Genomic DNA, 18,254 nt, shown 5'->3' with positions numbered 1-18,254 from the left:
GCTGCTTCCGCAGGGCGTGCTTAATATGAGCGATGGCACGAGCGAGAAGGTCCACGATGTCTGCAGCGATGTAGTTGAATTCTGCGTTGGACAAGCTCACAAATTCGCTCATCAGTCCCAGGGGTCCGTCCGGAACCGTTATGCAAACGTTCTTGTAACGGGCGTAAATTCGTCGCACCATCTCCTGCAGCGGCCCCGGCGAGATCTCTCCTATATTGCCAAAGCCTACCATGTCTATCACGTAGCGAAAAGCAGTGATGACGAGCTCGTTGCGGGGACTTTCGCTGTTGAAACATTCCTTCTCCACTTCTTCCCAAGAAGCGTGGGTGCGGGAACAATTTTGTAAAGAGTGGTAGGTGAACATCTTCACGTAGTGATGACGCGAGCACGGTGCGCCCTGCCTTTATACAGATAAACGCGCGCGCGCGCAAAGAAACGAAAGTGAAACAAACTCAGAAGCCACCCGTCGCCGCTAGGAGCGCGCGCGCGCAGCAGAGAGTCGAAACCGAAAACACCCGCGGGCGGCGCAGAGGGCGCTAGGAGCGCGCGCGCGCGCATGCGCGGACGGGTGGAGCAGAGGGCGCGCGCGCATCCATAGCTGCCGCTGCGCGTCGCCTCACTCAGTTTCTCTCGGGCTGTCGCGGAAGACGGACGTGCGCTCCGCGCGCTCGCTCAGTTTCTGGCTGGCTCTCGTAGAGAGCAGACGTGTGTTCCCCGCGCTCGCTCAGTTTCTGCCTGGAAGTTGCCGCGGGGGAAAAGGTGAGTGATTTGACGCGCTCCTTTTCTCGTATGTTTGCCGTGTTTAGCGATGACCAACGAGTGATTTGACCGCGCTCGTGTTAAGCCTTTTCTCGCATGTTTAGACTTGTTTTGCGGTGAGCAAGCCTTTTGTTCGTGTTGACGCATGTTTAGCGATGTGTGCCCAGTGGTTCCCGCCTTGTGTTAGCTGCATAGTGTTGTGACGTTGAGGTTAGGCCTAAGCGATCGTCCCCGTAAGCCTTTTTCCCCCGATGTGTACTGTTTTCTCCGTGCTGTTTTAGCAGTAGCGGTTAGACCTTTTCTCTCGCATGCGTAGACTTGTTTAGCGGTGCTGCCATTTTTACCTGCCGCTAGTATCTTGTTCTGTCTTTCTCGTCTAGAGCTATGACGGTGGCGGCATCTGGTGTGATGCCTTGCATCTACGTGGCCACCTGTCGTCGATCTCTGCAACTGCTGGGTGCAAACTACCAACATGGCGGGCGCTGGTCACTCGGGTGTTGCGGAGCGGCTTCTTCGCCGCGGCATCGTTGATTTTCGAATAAATTGTTTCTCTCCACTCTATTTCTATATTTTTATTTTATTTTGTGCCTATTATTTTTCCTTTTTATGGACTCTCATAGTGCACAACGCTCAGCTGGTCTGGACACGAGTTAGACTTTCCCCAATTAGTGTGGTGGCTCCCTGGAGGGTGCTGATTAATGTTGGGGGTCCCAATTAGCTCTAATTGCTAATTAAATCGTGTTCAGGCCAATTGGGCGTTGTGCACTGTGAGAGTCCAGTACTTACTACTTTGCTGAACCATTATTTTGTTTTTTCCTGTACAGTAAGACTTTGGAATTCCTACAATCTCCTCTCATGTATGGTGTTTTTCTGCAATAGTTCCCTATGCAATCATTATAGTAGAATAAAGAAAATAATCTTGGGATAGTGATTCAATAAGTAACAGGTCCCCTGTCTAGAGCGTAAGCGTCCTTGAGCCACGCACCTGCATGATGACGTCATACCGGGATACTATTGTTTCAGGTTGACCTCGTCTAGAGGAGCATTAGTGGAAAAAAACAGTGCAGCCCTGAGACAAGAGGTTGACGTCACGACCAATGAGAATGGCCTGCAGGGGGCGCAAGGATTCACTTCTGTCTTGGACACTGGCGGGTGTAGACATGGTAATTATGATCCTAGCAATTGCGTTGATCGTCAGTGGAAGAGCGTAGCTTAGGTGGGGTTCTGTCTGCCTCTGATGGGGTGCGGATGTGTGGTTCGTCACTGGTGAATGGTGTTCGACGATGCAGGTGGATTTTGTGACGAGCGGATTTACAATGAGGGAATGTAGTGTACGTGTCCGATGATAGTGAGTGTCTTTTCACTCTGTTCAAGTGTTTGTTTTCCTCCGTTGCCCAACAGTCGTGCGATTTGTCCTGACGTGTCCTGACATGCCCCGATATGCATGCTTTCCTTTGTTGACGCTTTGTATTTTTTCTTTTTTGACTTGTTAGCCATACTCTGTGTTGATTTGTTAAGTGCCTAGTCCTCTTATTAGCCGTTGATGGAGTTACGTGTTAGGATATTTTGTTCTTTTGCAAGTCTCATTTAGTAACACTTTGGTACGATTAGCTTTCATACATGGTGCTCTTCTGCAATAGTTTCCTATTCAATCGTTATAGAAGAATAAAGGAAATAAGCTTGGGATAGTGATTCAATAAAATAGGTCCTCTGTCTAGAGCGTACGCGTCCTTGAGCCACGCAGGTGCATGATGACGTCATACCATGGCTTCACTGCAGATTGACCTTGTCTAGAGGAGCATTAGTGGAGAAAAACAGGGTAGCCGTGAGACAATAGGATGACGTCACGACCAATGAGAACGGCCAGCAGGGGGCGCAGGAATGCTCTTCTCTCTTAGCCTCACGACCAATGAGAACGGCCAGCAGGGGGTGCAGGAATGCTCTTCTCTCTTAGCTTCTCGCCACCAGCTCCGGTGGCGCAGCGGTAACGCGTGCGCTTGGAGACTGGGAGGTCCGCGGTTCGAATCCGCAGGCCGGCTGTGCCGTCTGGGGTTTTTCCTGGGTTTCCCTCAGATGTGTAATAGGCGTATGCCGGCACAGTTCCCCTGAAGTCGGCCCATGGACGCAGCTATCCTCCCCCGAGCGGATTCCGCTCGGTCTTGCACTTCACCCTTTCCTCTCCTCCTCTCCACCACCTTTCCCTTCCCGAGAAACATGCCGCCTAATCAGGCAGGCAGACCTCTCGGGTTCCTCCCAGCGACACTCCTCCTCCTCCTCGCAGGTGGTGGTAGGAGCGCGCAGAGGGCGCTAGGAGCGCATGCGTAGCACCCGTAGAGAGGCGCTTACGTCAGTCCAGCTCTGGCTCTCGTAGGCAGAAGACGTGCGGTCGGTCGCTCCGTCGTCACTTGATTCCTGGCTGTCGACGAGAGCGGACGCTCCATCGCAGCGGGGAAAAAGGTGAGTGACTTACCGATGTTTGCGCGTTGTTTTACCGTGCTCGTGTTAAGCCTTTTCTCGCCGTACACGAATGTTTAGACTTGTTTAGCGGTGTCCAAGCCTGTTGACGCACGTTTACCATCGTGTGGCTAGTGGTTCCCGCCATGTGTTAGCCGCGTAGTGTTGTGACGCTGTGGTTAGGCCTTGTCGATTGCCTTAAGCCTTTCCCCCCGATGTGTAGTGTTTTCTCCGTGCTGTTTAGCAGTAGCGGTTAGGCCTTTTCCCCGCGCTCTGGCATGGTTAGACTTGTCGAGCAGTGTTGCCATTTTTACCTGGCACTAGTACTTTCTTGTTCTGTCTTTCTCGTCTAGAGCTACGATGCTGGCGCCATCTGGTGTGATGCCTTGGAACTAGCGTGCCACCTGCCTCTGTAACCGTCGTGCTCCAGTAGCCCGCACCGGCGTGATTTCTTCAAGATGGCGTCGTTGATTTTCAAATAAATCATTTCCCCCTGTCTGCTTCCTTCCTATCTAGTTTTTTATTTCCTACAACCCGAGTTTTACATAGAAAATCCACGACAAGTATTGCACTGAGTCAGATTTTGCCCAATTTAAAAATTTTTAAAATTTAAATTTTTTAAAAAAATTTAAAGTAATTTTAAAATAATTTAAAGTAAAAAGTGCAATACTTGTCGTGGATTTTCTGTGCAAATCTTGGGTTGTAACATTACTACTTGGATATAGCCCAGATGCCCTTGAAAGGTACTTCCTACTTCTGAGAGAAAAATTAATTCGACTACAATGTAAAATATTAATTTTGTGTGACTTCAATGCTCCTGGTGTCGACTTTACTAGCAATAACGTAACAGCGCATAGCTCCTGCTCAGTCCGTTTCTGCCATTCACTTCTTGACTTTGCTCACTTTCATCAGCTCATGCAACTGAATAATGTCCCTAACAAGGACGGTTACACGCTGGACTTATGTTTTTCAAACTTCAGTGCCTCTGTCGAGCGCGCGCTCTCGCCTATCGTTCCTATTGATGGTTATCACCCCCCTCTGTCCATTGTACTCCCAAATGTGCGGGCCCATGTCACGCGTCCCCAGTCCTCGAGGTTGGCTCTCAATAGAGGCGACTATGTCGGCCTCTATCATCATCTTGATTCGTGTGATTTTTCGTCTGTACTTAGCTGTTCTGACCCCAACGACGCCGTATCTCGCTTTACCGAAATTTTTGTTGACAGCATTACTAAGTATGTTCCGCAGTATACACCACGTCGTTCAAAGTATCTACACTGCTTTTCCCCTGAATCGCGTCGCTATCTCAGTAAGAAAAAGTATTTTCACAGGAGGTATAAAAACATGGGAACGCGGCTGACTACGAAGAATGTTATTTTTCGCGCACGTTTAAAAAAAGCCGTTGTAAAAGCGCAGGTTGTACTTGAGCACCGTCGAAGCGAATGTAAATGATAATCCTCGTAACTTCTGGAGGTGGCACAAACTTCAGAAACGCGGTCCGGTCATGTCACCTTCTCTCAGTGACGGTCACGCCTTGTATTCTGACCCTCCAACCGTTGTAAAGATGTTTGCTGCGCAGTTTAGTTCGGTGTACGACGGTACCAGTAACACTACTGCTTCCGCTGATTTCAAGACCGCACCGTACACTGATGATTTGCCTACATTTATTATCACTGAGAGTGATGTAAGCGACGCGATCCGCAGGTTGCAACCCACAACACCTGGCCCTGATGGAATTCCGGCTATTTTTCTGAAAGCTTACTCTGATATTGTTACACCTGTACTATCGTTTATTTATAACTTGTCACTGGGATGCAATAATTTCCCAAGTCACTGGAAGTCATCCGTTGTGATTCCTGTCCACAAGTCAGGAGACCGGCACATTGCGACCAACTACAGACCGATCAGTATTCTATGTGCGCCTTCTAAGGCGTTTGAGCACATCACATATACGCACCTGTCGTCGCTTTTCAAACGCAAGCTCGTTGACTCTCAACATGGCTTCATGACAAGTAGATCTACGGTAACAAATTTGGTATCTTTCATGTCCTCCGTTGCCCCTGTCGTCAGTGCTCGCGGTCAGATTGACGATGTCTACTTCGATGTATCAAAAGCTTTCGATTTAATGAGTCACGGCCTCCTACTAGATAAGCTACGTACATCCGGTGTTTTTGACCCGCTTGTTGCATTCTTCGAGTCATACCTAAGTCAGCGTTCCTGTTCTGTTTTTGTCTCGGGCGCGTACTCAGATGCGTATGTTCCCACGTCTGGGGTCCCTCAGAGATCCAACCTAGGTCTCCTGCTTTTTAATATTTTTGTGAATGACATGTCATCCTGCCTCAAACATTCTACTCTACTTCAGTATGCGGATGATTTCAAATTAATGAAAGTGATATCTTCGGTTTCCGACTGCTTACAGCTACAGGCAGATATATCCAATATACTGTCATGGTGCAGTGCCAACGGTCTCAAAATTAACAGCGCAAAGACGAAGGTTGTCTCGTTCACACGCAAGACAAATATCTCTGTGTTTCGATACTTCTCCGACATTGAAATATGTCGTGTTGACAGTATCCGAGATTTATGAGTTATTTTTGATGCCAAACTGCTATTCCATGAACATGTCATAGCGGTCCGTTCTTCCGCTCTTCGCACGCTGGGCCTCCTGTCATATACATGCAAGGAGTTTCAGACTCCTGCTGTCTTCGTTAAACTTTCCTAGTCCTATGTTCTTCCTAGGCTTGAATATGCCTCTGTTGCTTGGAACGCACTTTCAGGTACTGATACAAAGCGTCTCGAGGCTGTACAAAAACGAGCGCTCCATATCATACACAATGGCTTTTTACTAAAAAAGTTATTGTATGACTATGACACACTATTGCAATATTTTCACCTTCACCCACTGGCCACACATCGCTCTATCGCCGACGCCCTATTTCTGTACAAATGTGTCCATGCCCGTGTTGATTCGCCACTCCTGCTGAGCCTCCTAAACTTTTGTATTCCTCGCGCGGCATTTCGTAATCCACCAGTCTTCTACGTTAAACGCTTCTGCCCCAACGATTCAATTACCCGATGCCAAATTCTTCTGAACTCGCTTACCCCGACATGTGATATTTTCCACTCCTCAAGCGCATCTCTTACACGCGACGTTATTTCTTTCCTTCATCAGTGAATTTTCAATAGTGATATTCTTTCCTTTGTTTTGTACAGTCTATCGTCTCATTCCATCTTATAACTTATGTGCTGCGGGTAATCTATGTATTGTAGTTTTGTTGCTGATATTTCATTGCATGTACTGCATGGTATACTTGTCTGTAAATATGTAAGTACGTATGCCTGTTATGTTTGTAATGTACCTCTGTTAGTATCCCACTGTATATGTATTATATATGTCTGTACATAATTATTTGTGCGTTTACGTCTGTATTGTATCCACCGTGAGTTATGTGTATTGTGTGCGCCAGCACCATGGCCTTAGCGGCGTTCTTGGGCACTAATAAAGATTATTATTATTATATATATATATATATCCATACAGGTACATTTAAGCAATGTTCATGCGGGAAGAGCGTACATGTGACTTAATGAATGGAAGCTAAGCTTTTCTAAGCTTTTGAAGTGCACACGACACACGCAGCAGCCGAACAAATCATTTCCAGCATCACAACCACAACTCTCCGCAACATCGCTGAGCCACCCCGAGAAAACGCTGACGCAAGCACCGTAATAGATATATCACGCTCACTAACCAGCGACGGACTACAAGTCCTGTCTTGGGGGTTAACATTCTGCCCTACACTCAATTCTGTTAACGAATACGAAATCAACAAAGACATATCAGACTTTGTGAGACGGCTACGCCTTAGAGAATTATTCGCTGATACAACACAAGAAAACAACAACGACCTCCGACTACCATCAACCTGGACACCAAATCACGGCCGAGATCCCGCATTAGACCTGTACATTAAACAAGTAAGCAACGACATCCTTCGCGGTATTTCCCAAAGCTCGCGTGGTCACAACCTCACTAAAACACAGCGTGACATCATTAAAGCGCTAGCTGACAGAGATGGTTTGTGAGCCCGGCTAAGAGAGATAGGCCAGGAGCGTAGCGGAAGGCAGATGTTTATTGGCCGGTGGCCGCGGATGGAATGAACTCCGGGTGGAGAGCGTGGGCGGGAGCACGCGCTTCTTCATCGTCGGCGGAGGCCGCTACAGGGGCCCCCCCCGCTGAACCAGAGGTCGCCGCGGAACAGTGCGGACCGATGGTGGACCAGACGCCCAGCTGACGCGGCGGGCAGGAGAACGAGGAGGAGGCGCGCTCAGGCAGTGCGAATGCGGCGCCGGAGGGTCGCTCGAGTCGTCAGGAAGGAGGAAAGCGGGCTTGACACGGTCGACTGAAACAACCTCCAGACGGTTGGGCAGGCGGATGGTTAACGTCTTGCCCTGGCGGGAGTGGACGAGGAAGGGGCCGTCGTAAGGGGACTGCAGCGGCTTACGCGTGGCGTCATGGCGCAAGAAAACATGAGTCGCTGTGGCGAGTTGAGGGTGGACAAAAACTTGTCGAGACGAAGGGCGGGTGGGAGGCGGCCGTAAGTCCGTGCAATAAGCCTGCAAGCGGATGGCGAAGTTGAGAGGATCGGGGGCCGGCTGCTGGAGGCAGGCTGCATCGAAGAATTGCCCGGGCAGACGCAGTGGGGCACCGAAGACCAGGTCGGCAGGGGAGAGCGGGAAGTCAGACCGGGTGGCGGACCGTATGCCCAGCATGATGAGGGGCAATCGCTCTACCCACTGGTCAGAAGGATTGGCTCGGAGGGCGCTGTTGAGGGTTCGGTGGAGGCGCTCTACAATCCCATTGGCGCAGGGATGGTAGGCCGTGGTTTGATGGTGGCGAGCTCCCAGAAAACGGCAGAGATCAGCAAAAAGTCGCGAAGTAAACTGTCGCCCTCGGTCCGTAGTAATGACAGCAGGAGCACCAAAACGGGCCACCCAACTGTGCAGAAAGGCGCGGACGACAGTGCTGGCAGTCATGTCCTTGATGGGTAGTGCCTCCGGCCAGCGCGTGAAACGATCCACGATTGTGAGTAGGTAAGAATGGCCGGACGACGTGGGCAGAGGTCCCACTAGGTCCAGGTGGATATGTCGGAAACGGGCGTCGGGTGTTGGAAACGCAAGTGTTGGAGATACTGTGTGCCGCTGCACTTTCGTGCGCTGACAAGCCAGACATGTTCGGGCCCATTGACGGACGTCCCGGTTCATGGAAGGCCAAGGCAGGGGTGATGGAGTTCGTGGAAGGTGTCGAAGAGACGTCGGCGGAAAGCGAGAGGGACGAGGGGCCTCGGTGTTCCCGTCGTCATGTCGCAGAGTAGCCCGCGCGGTGTGTCGAGGTAGGGAATGCGCTGGAGGTTGAGTGACTGCGGCGACTGTTGGAGGGCTTCGAAATCGGTGTCCGAGGCTTGTGCGTGCGCCAAAGCAGTATAGTCGGGCGCGGGAGGGAACGCTTGCGTAAGCGCTACTACCGGTGAGCGAGAGAGGGCGTCGGCGACGACGTTGTCGGGGCCGGTGATGCGGCGTACGTCCGTGGTGAATTCGGCTATGAAGGCCAAGTGACGTAATTCACGCGGAGAGCGAGTCTTGGTCCCAGAGGCTATAGCATATGTCAATGGCTTGTGGTCTGTGTAGACCGTGAAATGGCGTCCCTCAAGGAAGTGGCGGAAATGTCTGATCGATAGGTATACAGCAAGCAATTCTTGTCCGAAGGTGCTGTAACGGGTTTCTGCCGGTTTCAGGGCCTTGGAAAAGAAACCGAGCGGCTGGAGCTCTCCACCGGGTGTGACCTGGTGGAGCGCCGCCCCACAGCCTCGGAGGACGCGTCGACGAGCAGGACAGTTGGTGCGTCCGGAATGGGGTGGGCAAGTACCGCACAGTCAGCGATCGCCTTCTTAATCGCCAAGAAAGCGTGCTCTACGGCGGGTGTCCAGTCGAGTGATTTCGACGGTCCGCCGGGGCCGGCAAGCAGAGCACAAAGCGGGTTGAGAAGCTGGGCGCAATGAGGCACAAAACGGCGGTAAAAATTTACCAAGCCCAGGAACTCTCGGAGCTTGCGGCGGGTAGTCGGTAATTGTAGGGTAATTATAGGGTAATTGTCGATAGCGACGACCTTCTGACGGAGGGGTGTAATTCCGGAGGCGTCAATGCGATGGCCAAGGAAGTCAATAGATGGTAAGCCGAGCTCACATTTCGCAGGGTTGATCACGACGCCGTACTCTTGCAAGCGGCGAAAGAGCTGTCGTAGGTGATCTTCATGTTCTTTGGCGGAGCTGCTGGCAATAAGTATATCATCAAGATATACAAAGCAGAAGTAAAGGCCGCGCGTAACCTCATCGATGAAGCGCTGGAACGTCTGGGCCGCATTACGCAGCCCAAAAGGCATGCGAATGTACTCAAATAAGCCGAATGGCGTTGTAATGGCGATCTTGGGGATATCAGCAGGCTCTACCGTGATCTGATGGTAGGCCTTGATGAGGTCGATTTTGGAGAAAATGTTGGCACCGTGAAGGTTGGCAGCGAAATCGGAGATGTGAGGAATCGGATAGCGGTCCGGGATAGTCGCAGCATTTAGGGCGCGGTAATCGCCACAAGGGTGCCAGTCCCCTGGTTCTTTCTTAGGGACTATATGGAGTGCCGAGGACCAGGGGCTGCTAGAAGGTCGTATGTAGCCCAGAGAAAGTAGGTGATCGAATTCACGACGAGCAATGGCGAGCCGCTCTGGCGGAAGTCTTCGGGGGCGCGAGTGAACCGGCGGACCTTTGGTGATGTGGACCTGTGTCGGTGCCGGACCGTAGCAGTGGCATGGTAGCAGGTGGTCGTGCGTCAGAAGAGTCAGGCATTCAACGTCCGGGTCACCAGTTTGTGAGCGCGGCTAAGAGAGATAGGCCAGGAGCGTAGCGGAAGGCAGATGTTTATTGGCCGGTGGCCGTGGATGGAATGAACTCCGGGTGGAGAGCGTGGGCGGGAGCACGCGCTTCTTCATCGTCGGCGGAGGCCGCTACAATATCATTATCAAGCCCGCAGATAAGGGTGGGAGTATCGTCATCTGGCCCACAGATAAATATATTTCTGAACCTCAAAGGCAACTCAACAATACGCAACATTACCTCAAACTGGACCATGACCCAACAAAGGGGTACACGGCGCTAATAACCCATACCATACAAGACCTCCACGAAGGAAAGCTCTTCACACGTGATGATCTCAGATATGCCATCCCATCAAACACAGGCGCAGGTCGTTTCTATTTACTGCAAAAATCCACAAGGTACACGCCAACGAGCTCTATACGGCTGACATCCCCGGCAGGCCAATTGTATCTAATAACAACACACCAACAGAAAGACTCTCCAAATTCCTGGACTACTATTTAAACCATATTCCGACAACACTGCCACCGCATGTACAAGACACACCCCACCTCCTCAGAATAATCAGAGATATAAACAACACTCGTGCATTTGGTAGGGACACAATACTAGCCACGCTGGATGTGACATCACTGTATATTAACATCCCACACAACGACGGAAACAGCCCTCTGCAATACCGTTTCTACAACAAACACCATAAAAGCATCGGAAACCATACTCGCTCTAATGGACTTGGTCCTTAAACTGAACTACTTCGAGTTCAATGGCGAATACTACCTACAAGTACACGGTACAAGTATGGGCACACCTGTTGCACCCACATATGCAAATATCTTCATGGGGTTCTTAGAAAACAAAGTTCTCAGCGCCCTCTCATTAAAACCCACTGTGTACCTTCGATACATCGATGATATGCTGATAATGTGGGAACACGGGGAACATGAATTTCAAAAGTTCGTAGACCTACTGAACACCGCGCATAGCAACATAAAGTTCACATCACAACAGTCAACTCACTTAATTAACTTCCTCGACACCACAATATCACTAGACAACGGCAACCTCATCACAACCCTGTACAACAAGCCAACTGACAAACAACAATACCTTCACTTCAAGAGTCACCACCCGCGTCACTGTAAGGTTGGAATTCCTAATGGGCAGAGTGTAAGACTACCGAGAATTTGTTCAAATGACACGGATTACGCTGAGAAGCTTGATGAACTCTGCAATACACTTGCCCAAAGGGACTATCCAGACTCCCTCCTAACCGAATTCCGTCGAAAGGCACTCACACTCGATCGAAACGAGGTTCTGGAAAACCGAACAAATCCTGTCGCGTGCCAAATAAGCTTCATCACAAGATATTCCAACGCACTTCCAAACATCAAAGCCATTCTACAGAAGCACGAGCCCCTCCTCCAAAGCATTGACCGACTTAGCAATATATTCACCCATCCCATACAGGTTACATACCGACGCGCAAAAAACCTAGCAGACTCCTTGGTCAATGCTAAAATCAGCAAAACGAGCACCCCGTACACGGGAACACGACCCTGCAACCTCCCGCGCTGCAAAACATGCAAGCACGTTGAACACGCTAACTCCATCAAAAGCACTGCGAGCAATTACACCCACCCCGTTAAATACGCATTTACATGCACAAGCTCCAATGTCATATACTGCATTGAATGCGGCGACTGCTCTATGCAATACACCGGCCAACAAATGAACAACCGCCGTACCAGACACAGAACCGACACGTCCAACAAACTCCCCAAAGCAGTCGCCGAATACTTTAACGCTCCTGGTCACAATTTTGACAACATTAAACTATATATTCTAGAAACCGGGTTTAGATCCACACGTGACAGACGTGATAGGGAGTCTTATCTCATATGCAAGTTCAACGCTCTTCGCCCGTCCGGTATCAACAAATCACAAGGCACCCTAGAAACACTTCACAAATAAAATATGTTTCTCCCTTCTACCTCCATTATCATCTGCATGGCCATTATGTTCTGCATGGCAACTGCTTTCTGCTTTCTTTATTGCATGCCATAACTTTGTATTACAAATATCTAAATAAAAAAAAACCTTTGCTCGTTCTGGAATTTCCCCCACGTAATCACTAACCTCCTTATCTTTCGCTATGCTTGCCAATTCTTGCCTGTTGTCCGTGTCGTCCACGTGTTCGTGAACCTTCCATTTTTCTGTAACCGGTCTGTAGCCTAGATCACTACGTTCACATAATCCCCTCCACACTCTAACAAAGCCATTCACTGCGGCCGTAGAAGCCCGTACGGACCCTTTCTTCCCTCGGGGCTGTTGACCCACAATTCGCATGAACCTTTAAACACGTCACACCTAACCCTTTAAATACCATGCCAATGATGAGGACGGTGCCCAGAAAAAGAACAGTCTCTGTTCGAAATATCGGCGGCTTCTGTCCTGACGCAACTCCCTTCCTTGAAGTGCACAGTTCGCTAAGCTCTAAGTGACCAGCTCCGTTAGGATGATCGCTTTCCACGCCGGTAACACGGGTTCGAATCCTCTGACCGGCTGTGTTGTCTGAGGCTTTCCCTGGCTTTGCGCAAGAGTTTCCCGACGAATGTCGGCACAGTTCCCCCTGAAGTCGGCGCAGGACACACACTAATCCCCGTGTACCACACTCCTTCCTGCTGTCCTCTCTCCATCTGTGCACGTCTGTACGCCCCTCATAGCCGCAGTTGCGTCGCGGCGCTAACACCCAAAATAACGAAAAAAATCTCTAAGAGTCTAGATAGCTGAGATGCTTACACTAGCAGAGCAAGTCTTTTTTTTAGAACCTTTTTGGGGTCAATACACCCTTCTTCTGGGTGTAATATGTGATGCCCCTGTTACACCCATCATTGGGGGTGTAGAATTTACACCCATAAGGGTATGAGTTATCTAACACTCATTTTACACTGATAGGGGTGCAAATAAATTTACTGTGTAGGAACCTAGGAGGGCGCGACATCCAGAAATGGAATGCTGCGATGGTATGAGCGTCTCATGTGCTAGTTACGTGGCGTGTGAACGGCGCCTTCCCTCCTTTGATCGCCGCGGCGTTACTCCTCTGCGTAGAAAGTGATGTCACGCTTCCGGATCTCATTCACCCGCAGAAGCAGCGCAGATGTTTGGAATTAGTTTAGCATATTATTTTCTTAGTGTAGTAGCAAAAATTTGTGTATATCCGCACTTTTCTGACTTAAAAAAGTTAGCCAGGTAGAGCGTTGGCCAACGCCGAGTACAGTGGTGTGAAAGATGTGCTTTCGGATGTCCCTTGAAAGCGTTTCTTACTCAATAAGTGTTACCTGGGTTAGACAGTAAAACTGTCCTTATCAAGACTAAAGCCAAACTGACCAGCGACCGAACTGAAAGCAAGAATTGACCAATGAAGAAACGCACACACATCTTGAGATATCTTAAATAAAGGCAAGCAACGCTGGCACGGACGAGTGGGAGTTATAACTAGCGAGCCTTATTACCTCAAGAGTTAACGCGAGTCTTGTTACCTCTCTCCAGATTACCTCAAGGTCTGACGTAACGACCTATTTTTTGCGTGCGAGCTCAATTTCCTACATTTCTACTTCTAAGCGAAATTCGGTGTGCCACACTGATTTCGAGTATTGCAAGAAACTATCGATAGGAAATAGCTCGCAAAAAGCCCATATACAGGGTGTTTATTTTATTTGCTACGAAATTTGATGAAAAATCTAGTAGAGAAAAATAGATGCCGTTCTACCAGGTGGTTATGCGGTCAACCGAACATCCTGTAAGACAGCATGTGCAACTTCTGGACAACTTAATTAGCCAAAATTCATTAACTTGATGTTTTCTGGGAAATGTTCGGTGACATTCGGTGACATAGCAGTATTGGTGCCAGTCATTATTCAGTTCCACCTTCCTTATTTAACACCCCGTGAAGCGTACGTACCTTTCGCTGAACTGATTTCGCTGTTCAAATGGGTCGAAAGTTTTTCGACCGCAGGAACGACGCGACCTTCACCTCAGCTGGGTCGGAGACCGGTCTGAGTTTTGCGCCTGCTCCAATTAGTTCCTTCGCTACAAAGCACGTGCCCTGTCTCCTGGTTTGTCTTTTGCTCTTTCTGCGCCCGAGTAGTCCGTAGTTGTGGTTTTGGCTCATTTGCATAGCGAAATCTGGCAATTTATACCTCGAAGTACGTTCGCTTCTCAGGCTGGTTAATACGGACGATGCTTTGAATATTCACTGGCTCGAATTCTGCTAGCCCGCATTTCCCAGGAAACGCCTAATTTCTAAGTTAATTAATGAATTTTAGCTAATTAGTCGTTCGGCAGTTGCATACGTTGTCCTATAGGATGTCTGGCTGGCCGTATAACCCACCTGCTGAAACGGCATCTATATCGTTCTGCTAGTTTTTTAAAATTAAAATTCTGTAAAGAATAAAGAAAGAACCCTGCATATCGAAATGTACCACAAATGTGAAAGAGGTTTTAGCATACAAATATGTTTGACATTTATACTATAATATGTAAATTGAGTTATTTACCTCATCGAGGTTCTGGTAGTTTGATAGGTGAGACCTTGCTGCTGCACTGGCGGTGGCCTTGAGACAAAATTACGTTGCGAAGCCTATTGAAGCGGATTATTGTCGCAAGTCAAGTAGCCTTCCTAGCAGCAGCACTGGGATTCCACCGATCGTGTATTATACAGGGCGTTTCAGATAAATCCCCGGGCTGAATAATTCGGGAACGGCGCCATCTATCGGGAAACTTTCTTTTTTGTTACCATCTCTGAGATATCGTCCACCAGCCATGCAGTGTGAAATTGATGTGCGCACTTTCATTAATTAGCTAAAAATAAAAATCAGTTACCCGGAAATGACAGCTTTCAAAGTACGCGTCCGAAGGTACCGCGACATCGACTACACCATTGGGGATCTTGAGTACATACCCCTCAGGGAAAAAAATCATCGGGTCTAGTCATTTTCGCGAGTAATTAATTAGTTTCGGTTTACATATTTTCCTCGCGTAGGACCGCAAACACAAGTTCTTTCACACTGCTATCCGCCTCGGAATTACGTGTTCTTCCGCATGTTTGGCAGCAGGGAGTGCTGATGGAAAAGTAACAGCCGCAGAACCCGCTTCGCCAACCTTCCTTCCTGTTTATCTGATTGATGTACAGTCCGCTCTACGGGGCCGTCGTGTAGTCGAGATAACGTGCTGTTATCGCCAAAACAAAGAATGTACGCGCGAAACAAACAAGCAAAACAAAGGAGTGAAGCGGGGATTCTGTTGTTGTCCTGAGCTTTCGTACCATGAAATAACAAGCCTTCTGACCAATTTACCTTCTATTCACTTTCAATCTCGAAGCAGGAGAAATTATGCGTATCATGCCATTTCCCCACTTGGTTTCGCTTCTGTAATGCCATATTCTCTGAATGTCCATAGGCGACCGTTGGACGATGTATCGACGGTGGTGTGACAGTGCAGAGAGCGATGTGCTCCTAATGCACCGCCACGATGTATTCTTGTGCTTGCAACCGCAATGAAGATTCGTTCTTTACTTATAATGAAGGCAACCTCCTAAGGTCAAACTAACTACAAAATTAGGAAAACAAAAATTTGATTTATTGTGGCACATAAATCACAGGACGTGTTCAAAATGCCCTCCATCCGCGGCAAGGCACATAGGGAGCCGCTTTTCAATTAATTCCACCGTTCCTCGTAGCTGCTCAACGGTTATTTGTGCGCAGCATTCCACGATCCTTCGCCTCAAGTTTTCCGGCGTCGCTGGATCGGTGTCGTACACTCTGTCCTTTATGTATCCCCCTAAAACTGTCCAAAGGAGTCAGGTCAGGGGATCGGGCTGGCTAGGGAACAGGACCTCTTGCGCCTATCCACTTGTCTCCGAAAACGAAGTCTAACCATAGGCAGGACGTCCGCGATGCATCAGCTGGGGAGGCGTCGTGCTGATACCAGACGGTACCAGGAGGTCGGACAAAGGCATTTCGTTGGTCGCACAAAGGCATTTCGTTGAGGTAGTCACGGACAACGTTCCCGAGCACTTCACCGACGTACCTATGCGAAGTCATGTGCCCGTCAAAAAAATATGGGCCAATGACGCGGTCACCATGAATGCCACACCAGACATTAAATGACCACTGCCATTGGTGCTTACCAGGCAGTAGCCAGTACGGGTTATTAGAAGCCCAGTAGTGCCGATTCTAGGTGTTGACATTTGCGTCGCGCCCAAATCGCACTTCATCGGTCCATATGACTTTTGATAGAAAGTCCTCGTCGTCCTCTAGCATGGCAAGTGCCCAGTTCGCGAATTCCGCTCTTCTGCCGTAGTCAGCCTGAATAAGTCCTTGATGTATGTGGGGATGGTAAGGATGTCTACAGTAGCAATGACTGGACACAGACTGTCGGCAACGCTACAAGGCTTCTGGACACGTTTAATTAGCAATTAGAGCTAATTGGGACCTCCGACATTAATCAGCATCATCCAATGAGTCATCACACTAATTGGGAAGCATCTAACTCGTGTCCAGACCACACTGTGCGTTGGCGACAACCTGTGTCCATAAAAAATAAACAAATAGGTAGAAAATAAAATAAAAGATAGCAATAGAGTGGAGAGAAACAATTTATTCGAAAATCAACGACTCCATCACGAAGAAACCGCTCCGAAACGTCCAAGTGACCAGCGCCCGCCATGTTGGTAGTTGGCGAAGGGCAGTTGCAGAGATTGACGACAGGTGGCCACTTAGTTGCAAGGCATCACACCAGATGGCGCCACCATCATAGTTCTATGCGAGAAAGAGAACAACAAGATACTAGCGGCAGGCAAAAATGGCAGCACTGCTAAACAAGTCTAGGCATGTGAGAGAAAAGGTCTAACCGCTACTGCTAAACAGCACGGAGAAAACAGTACACATCGGAGAAAAAGGCTTAGGGGGAGCGATTGCTTAGCCATAACCACAGCGTGACAACACTATGCAGCTAACACAAGGCGGGAACCACTGGGCACACATCGCTAAACATGCGTCAACACGAACAAAAGGCTTGCTCACCGCTAAACAAGTCTATACATGCGAGAAAAGGCTTAATACGAGCGCGGTCAAACATCGTCAAATCACTCGTTGGTCACCGCTAAACACGGGGGGGGGCACGGCAAACATGCGAGAAAAGGAGTAAAATCACTCACCTTTTCCGAAGCAACCGAGTACACGTCTGCTCGCCGCGACAGCCAGCCAGCAACTGACTGGGACGCCGCTCTGCGCGCGCGCTCCTAGCGCCCTCTGCGCCGCCCGCCCGCGGGCTGTTTCGGTTTCCTCTCTTCGCTGCGCGCGAGCGCTTCCAGCGGCGACGGGTGGCTTCTCAGTTGTAACTTCTCAGTTTCGGTCTCGCACACCTTTCTTTGCGTGTGCGTTTATCTGTATAAAGGCAGCACGCACCACGCTCGCGTCATCATTCTGACCAATACGTGGAAAACGCCATGTGTGGTTTATTCTCCAGCATTTCTCGTCGGCGAGGAAAGACGAAAAACGAAGAAGTTCGCGAATTTATTCGCGGCATCGTGGAGGAAGCCTTTGAAGTCCACTGCCTGGAATGGCTGCAAGCACGTCAAGAAATGTGTCAGGACAAGATGAAGACGCTCGACCGCATCTTAGCGGCGGACAGACTGACGAAAAAGAAGTCCAACTTTAGCCTGGATAATCTGTATTGGGAACGGAGTTCCGATGTAGAGGATGACGACGATGACGACGCGTAAATAAAAGCGATGCATTTCTCTACGAGTCTCAGTCTCTTCTTTTTCTTCGTGCAAAGTGTATGCAGGCAACATGTCTTCCCCCGAACTTTTTCGTTTCCGTCATCTTTTTCGCTGTATCTTAAGTGGCCCCTCCATGTGCGGCAAATCTATGTTCGTTGCGAACGTGCTGAGGAACCTGAACAACGTGGTGTATAAGCCTCCATCACAAATATTCTACGTACAGAAATATGCTTCGCCGGGCACGCAGGACAAATTTGGGGACTCCGTGAAATTTACCAAGGAGCTACCGCTACGCTTATCGTCGTCGACGATCACATGACCGATGCCGATTC

Source organism: Ornithodoros turicata, chromosome 1 (assembly GCF_037126465.1).
Source record: "Ornithodoros turicata isolate Travis chromosome 1, ASM3712646v1, whole genome shotgun sequence".
Classification (NCBI taxonomy): Eukaryota; Metazoa; Arthropoda; class Arachnida; order Ixodida; family Argasidae; genus Ornithodoros; species Ornithodoros turicata.
This window is presented reverse-complemented; position numbering follows the sequence as displayed.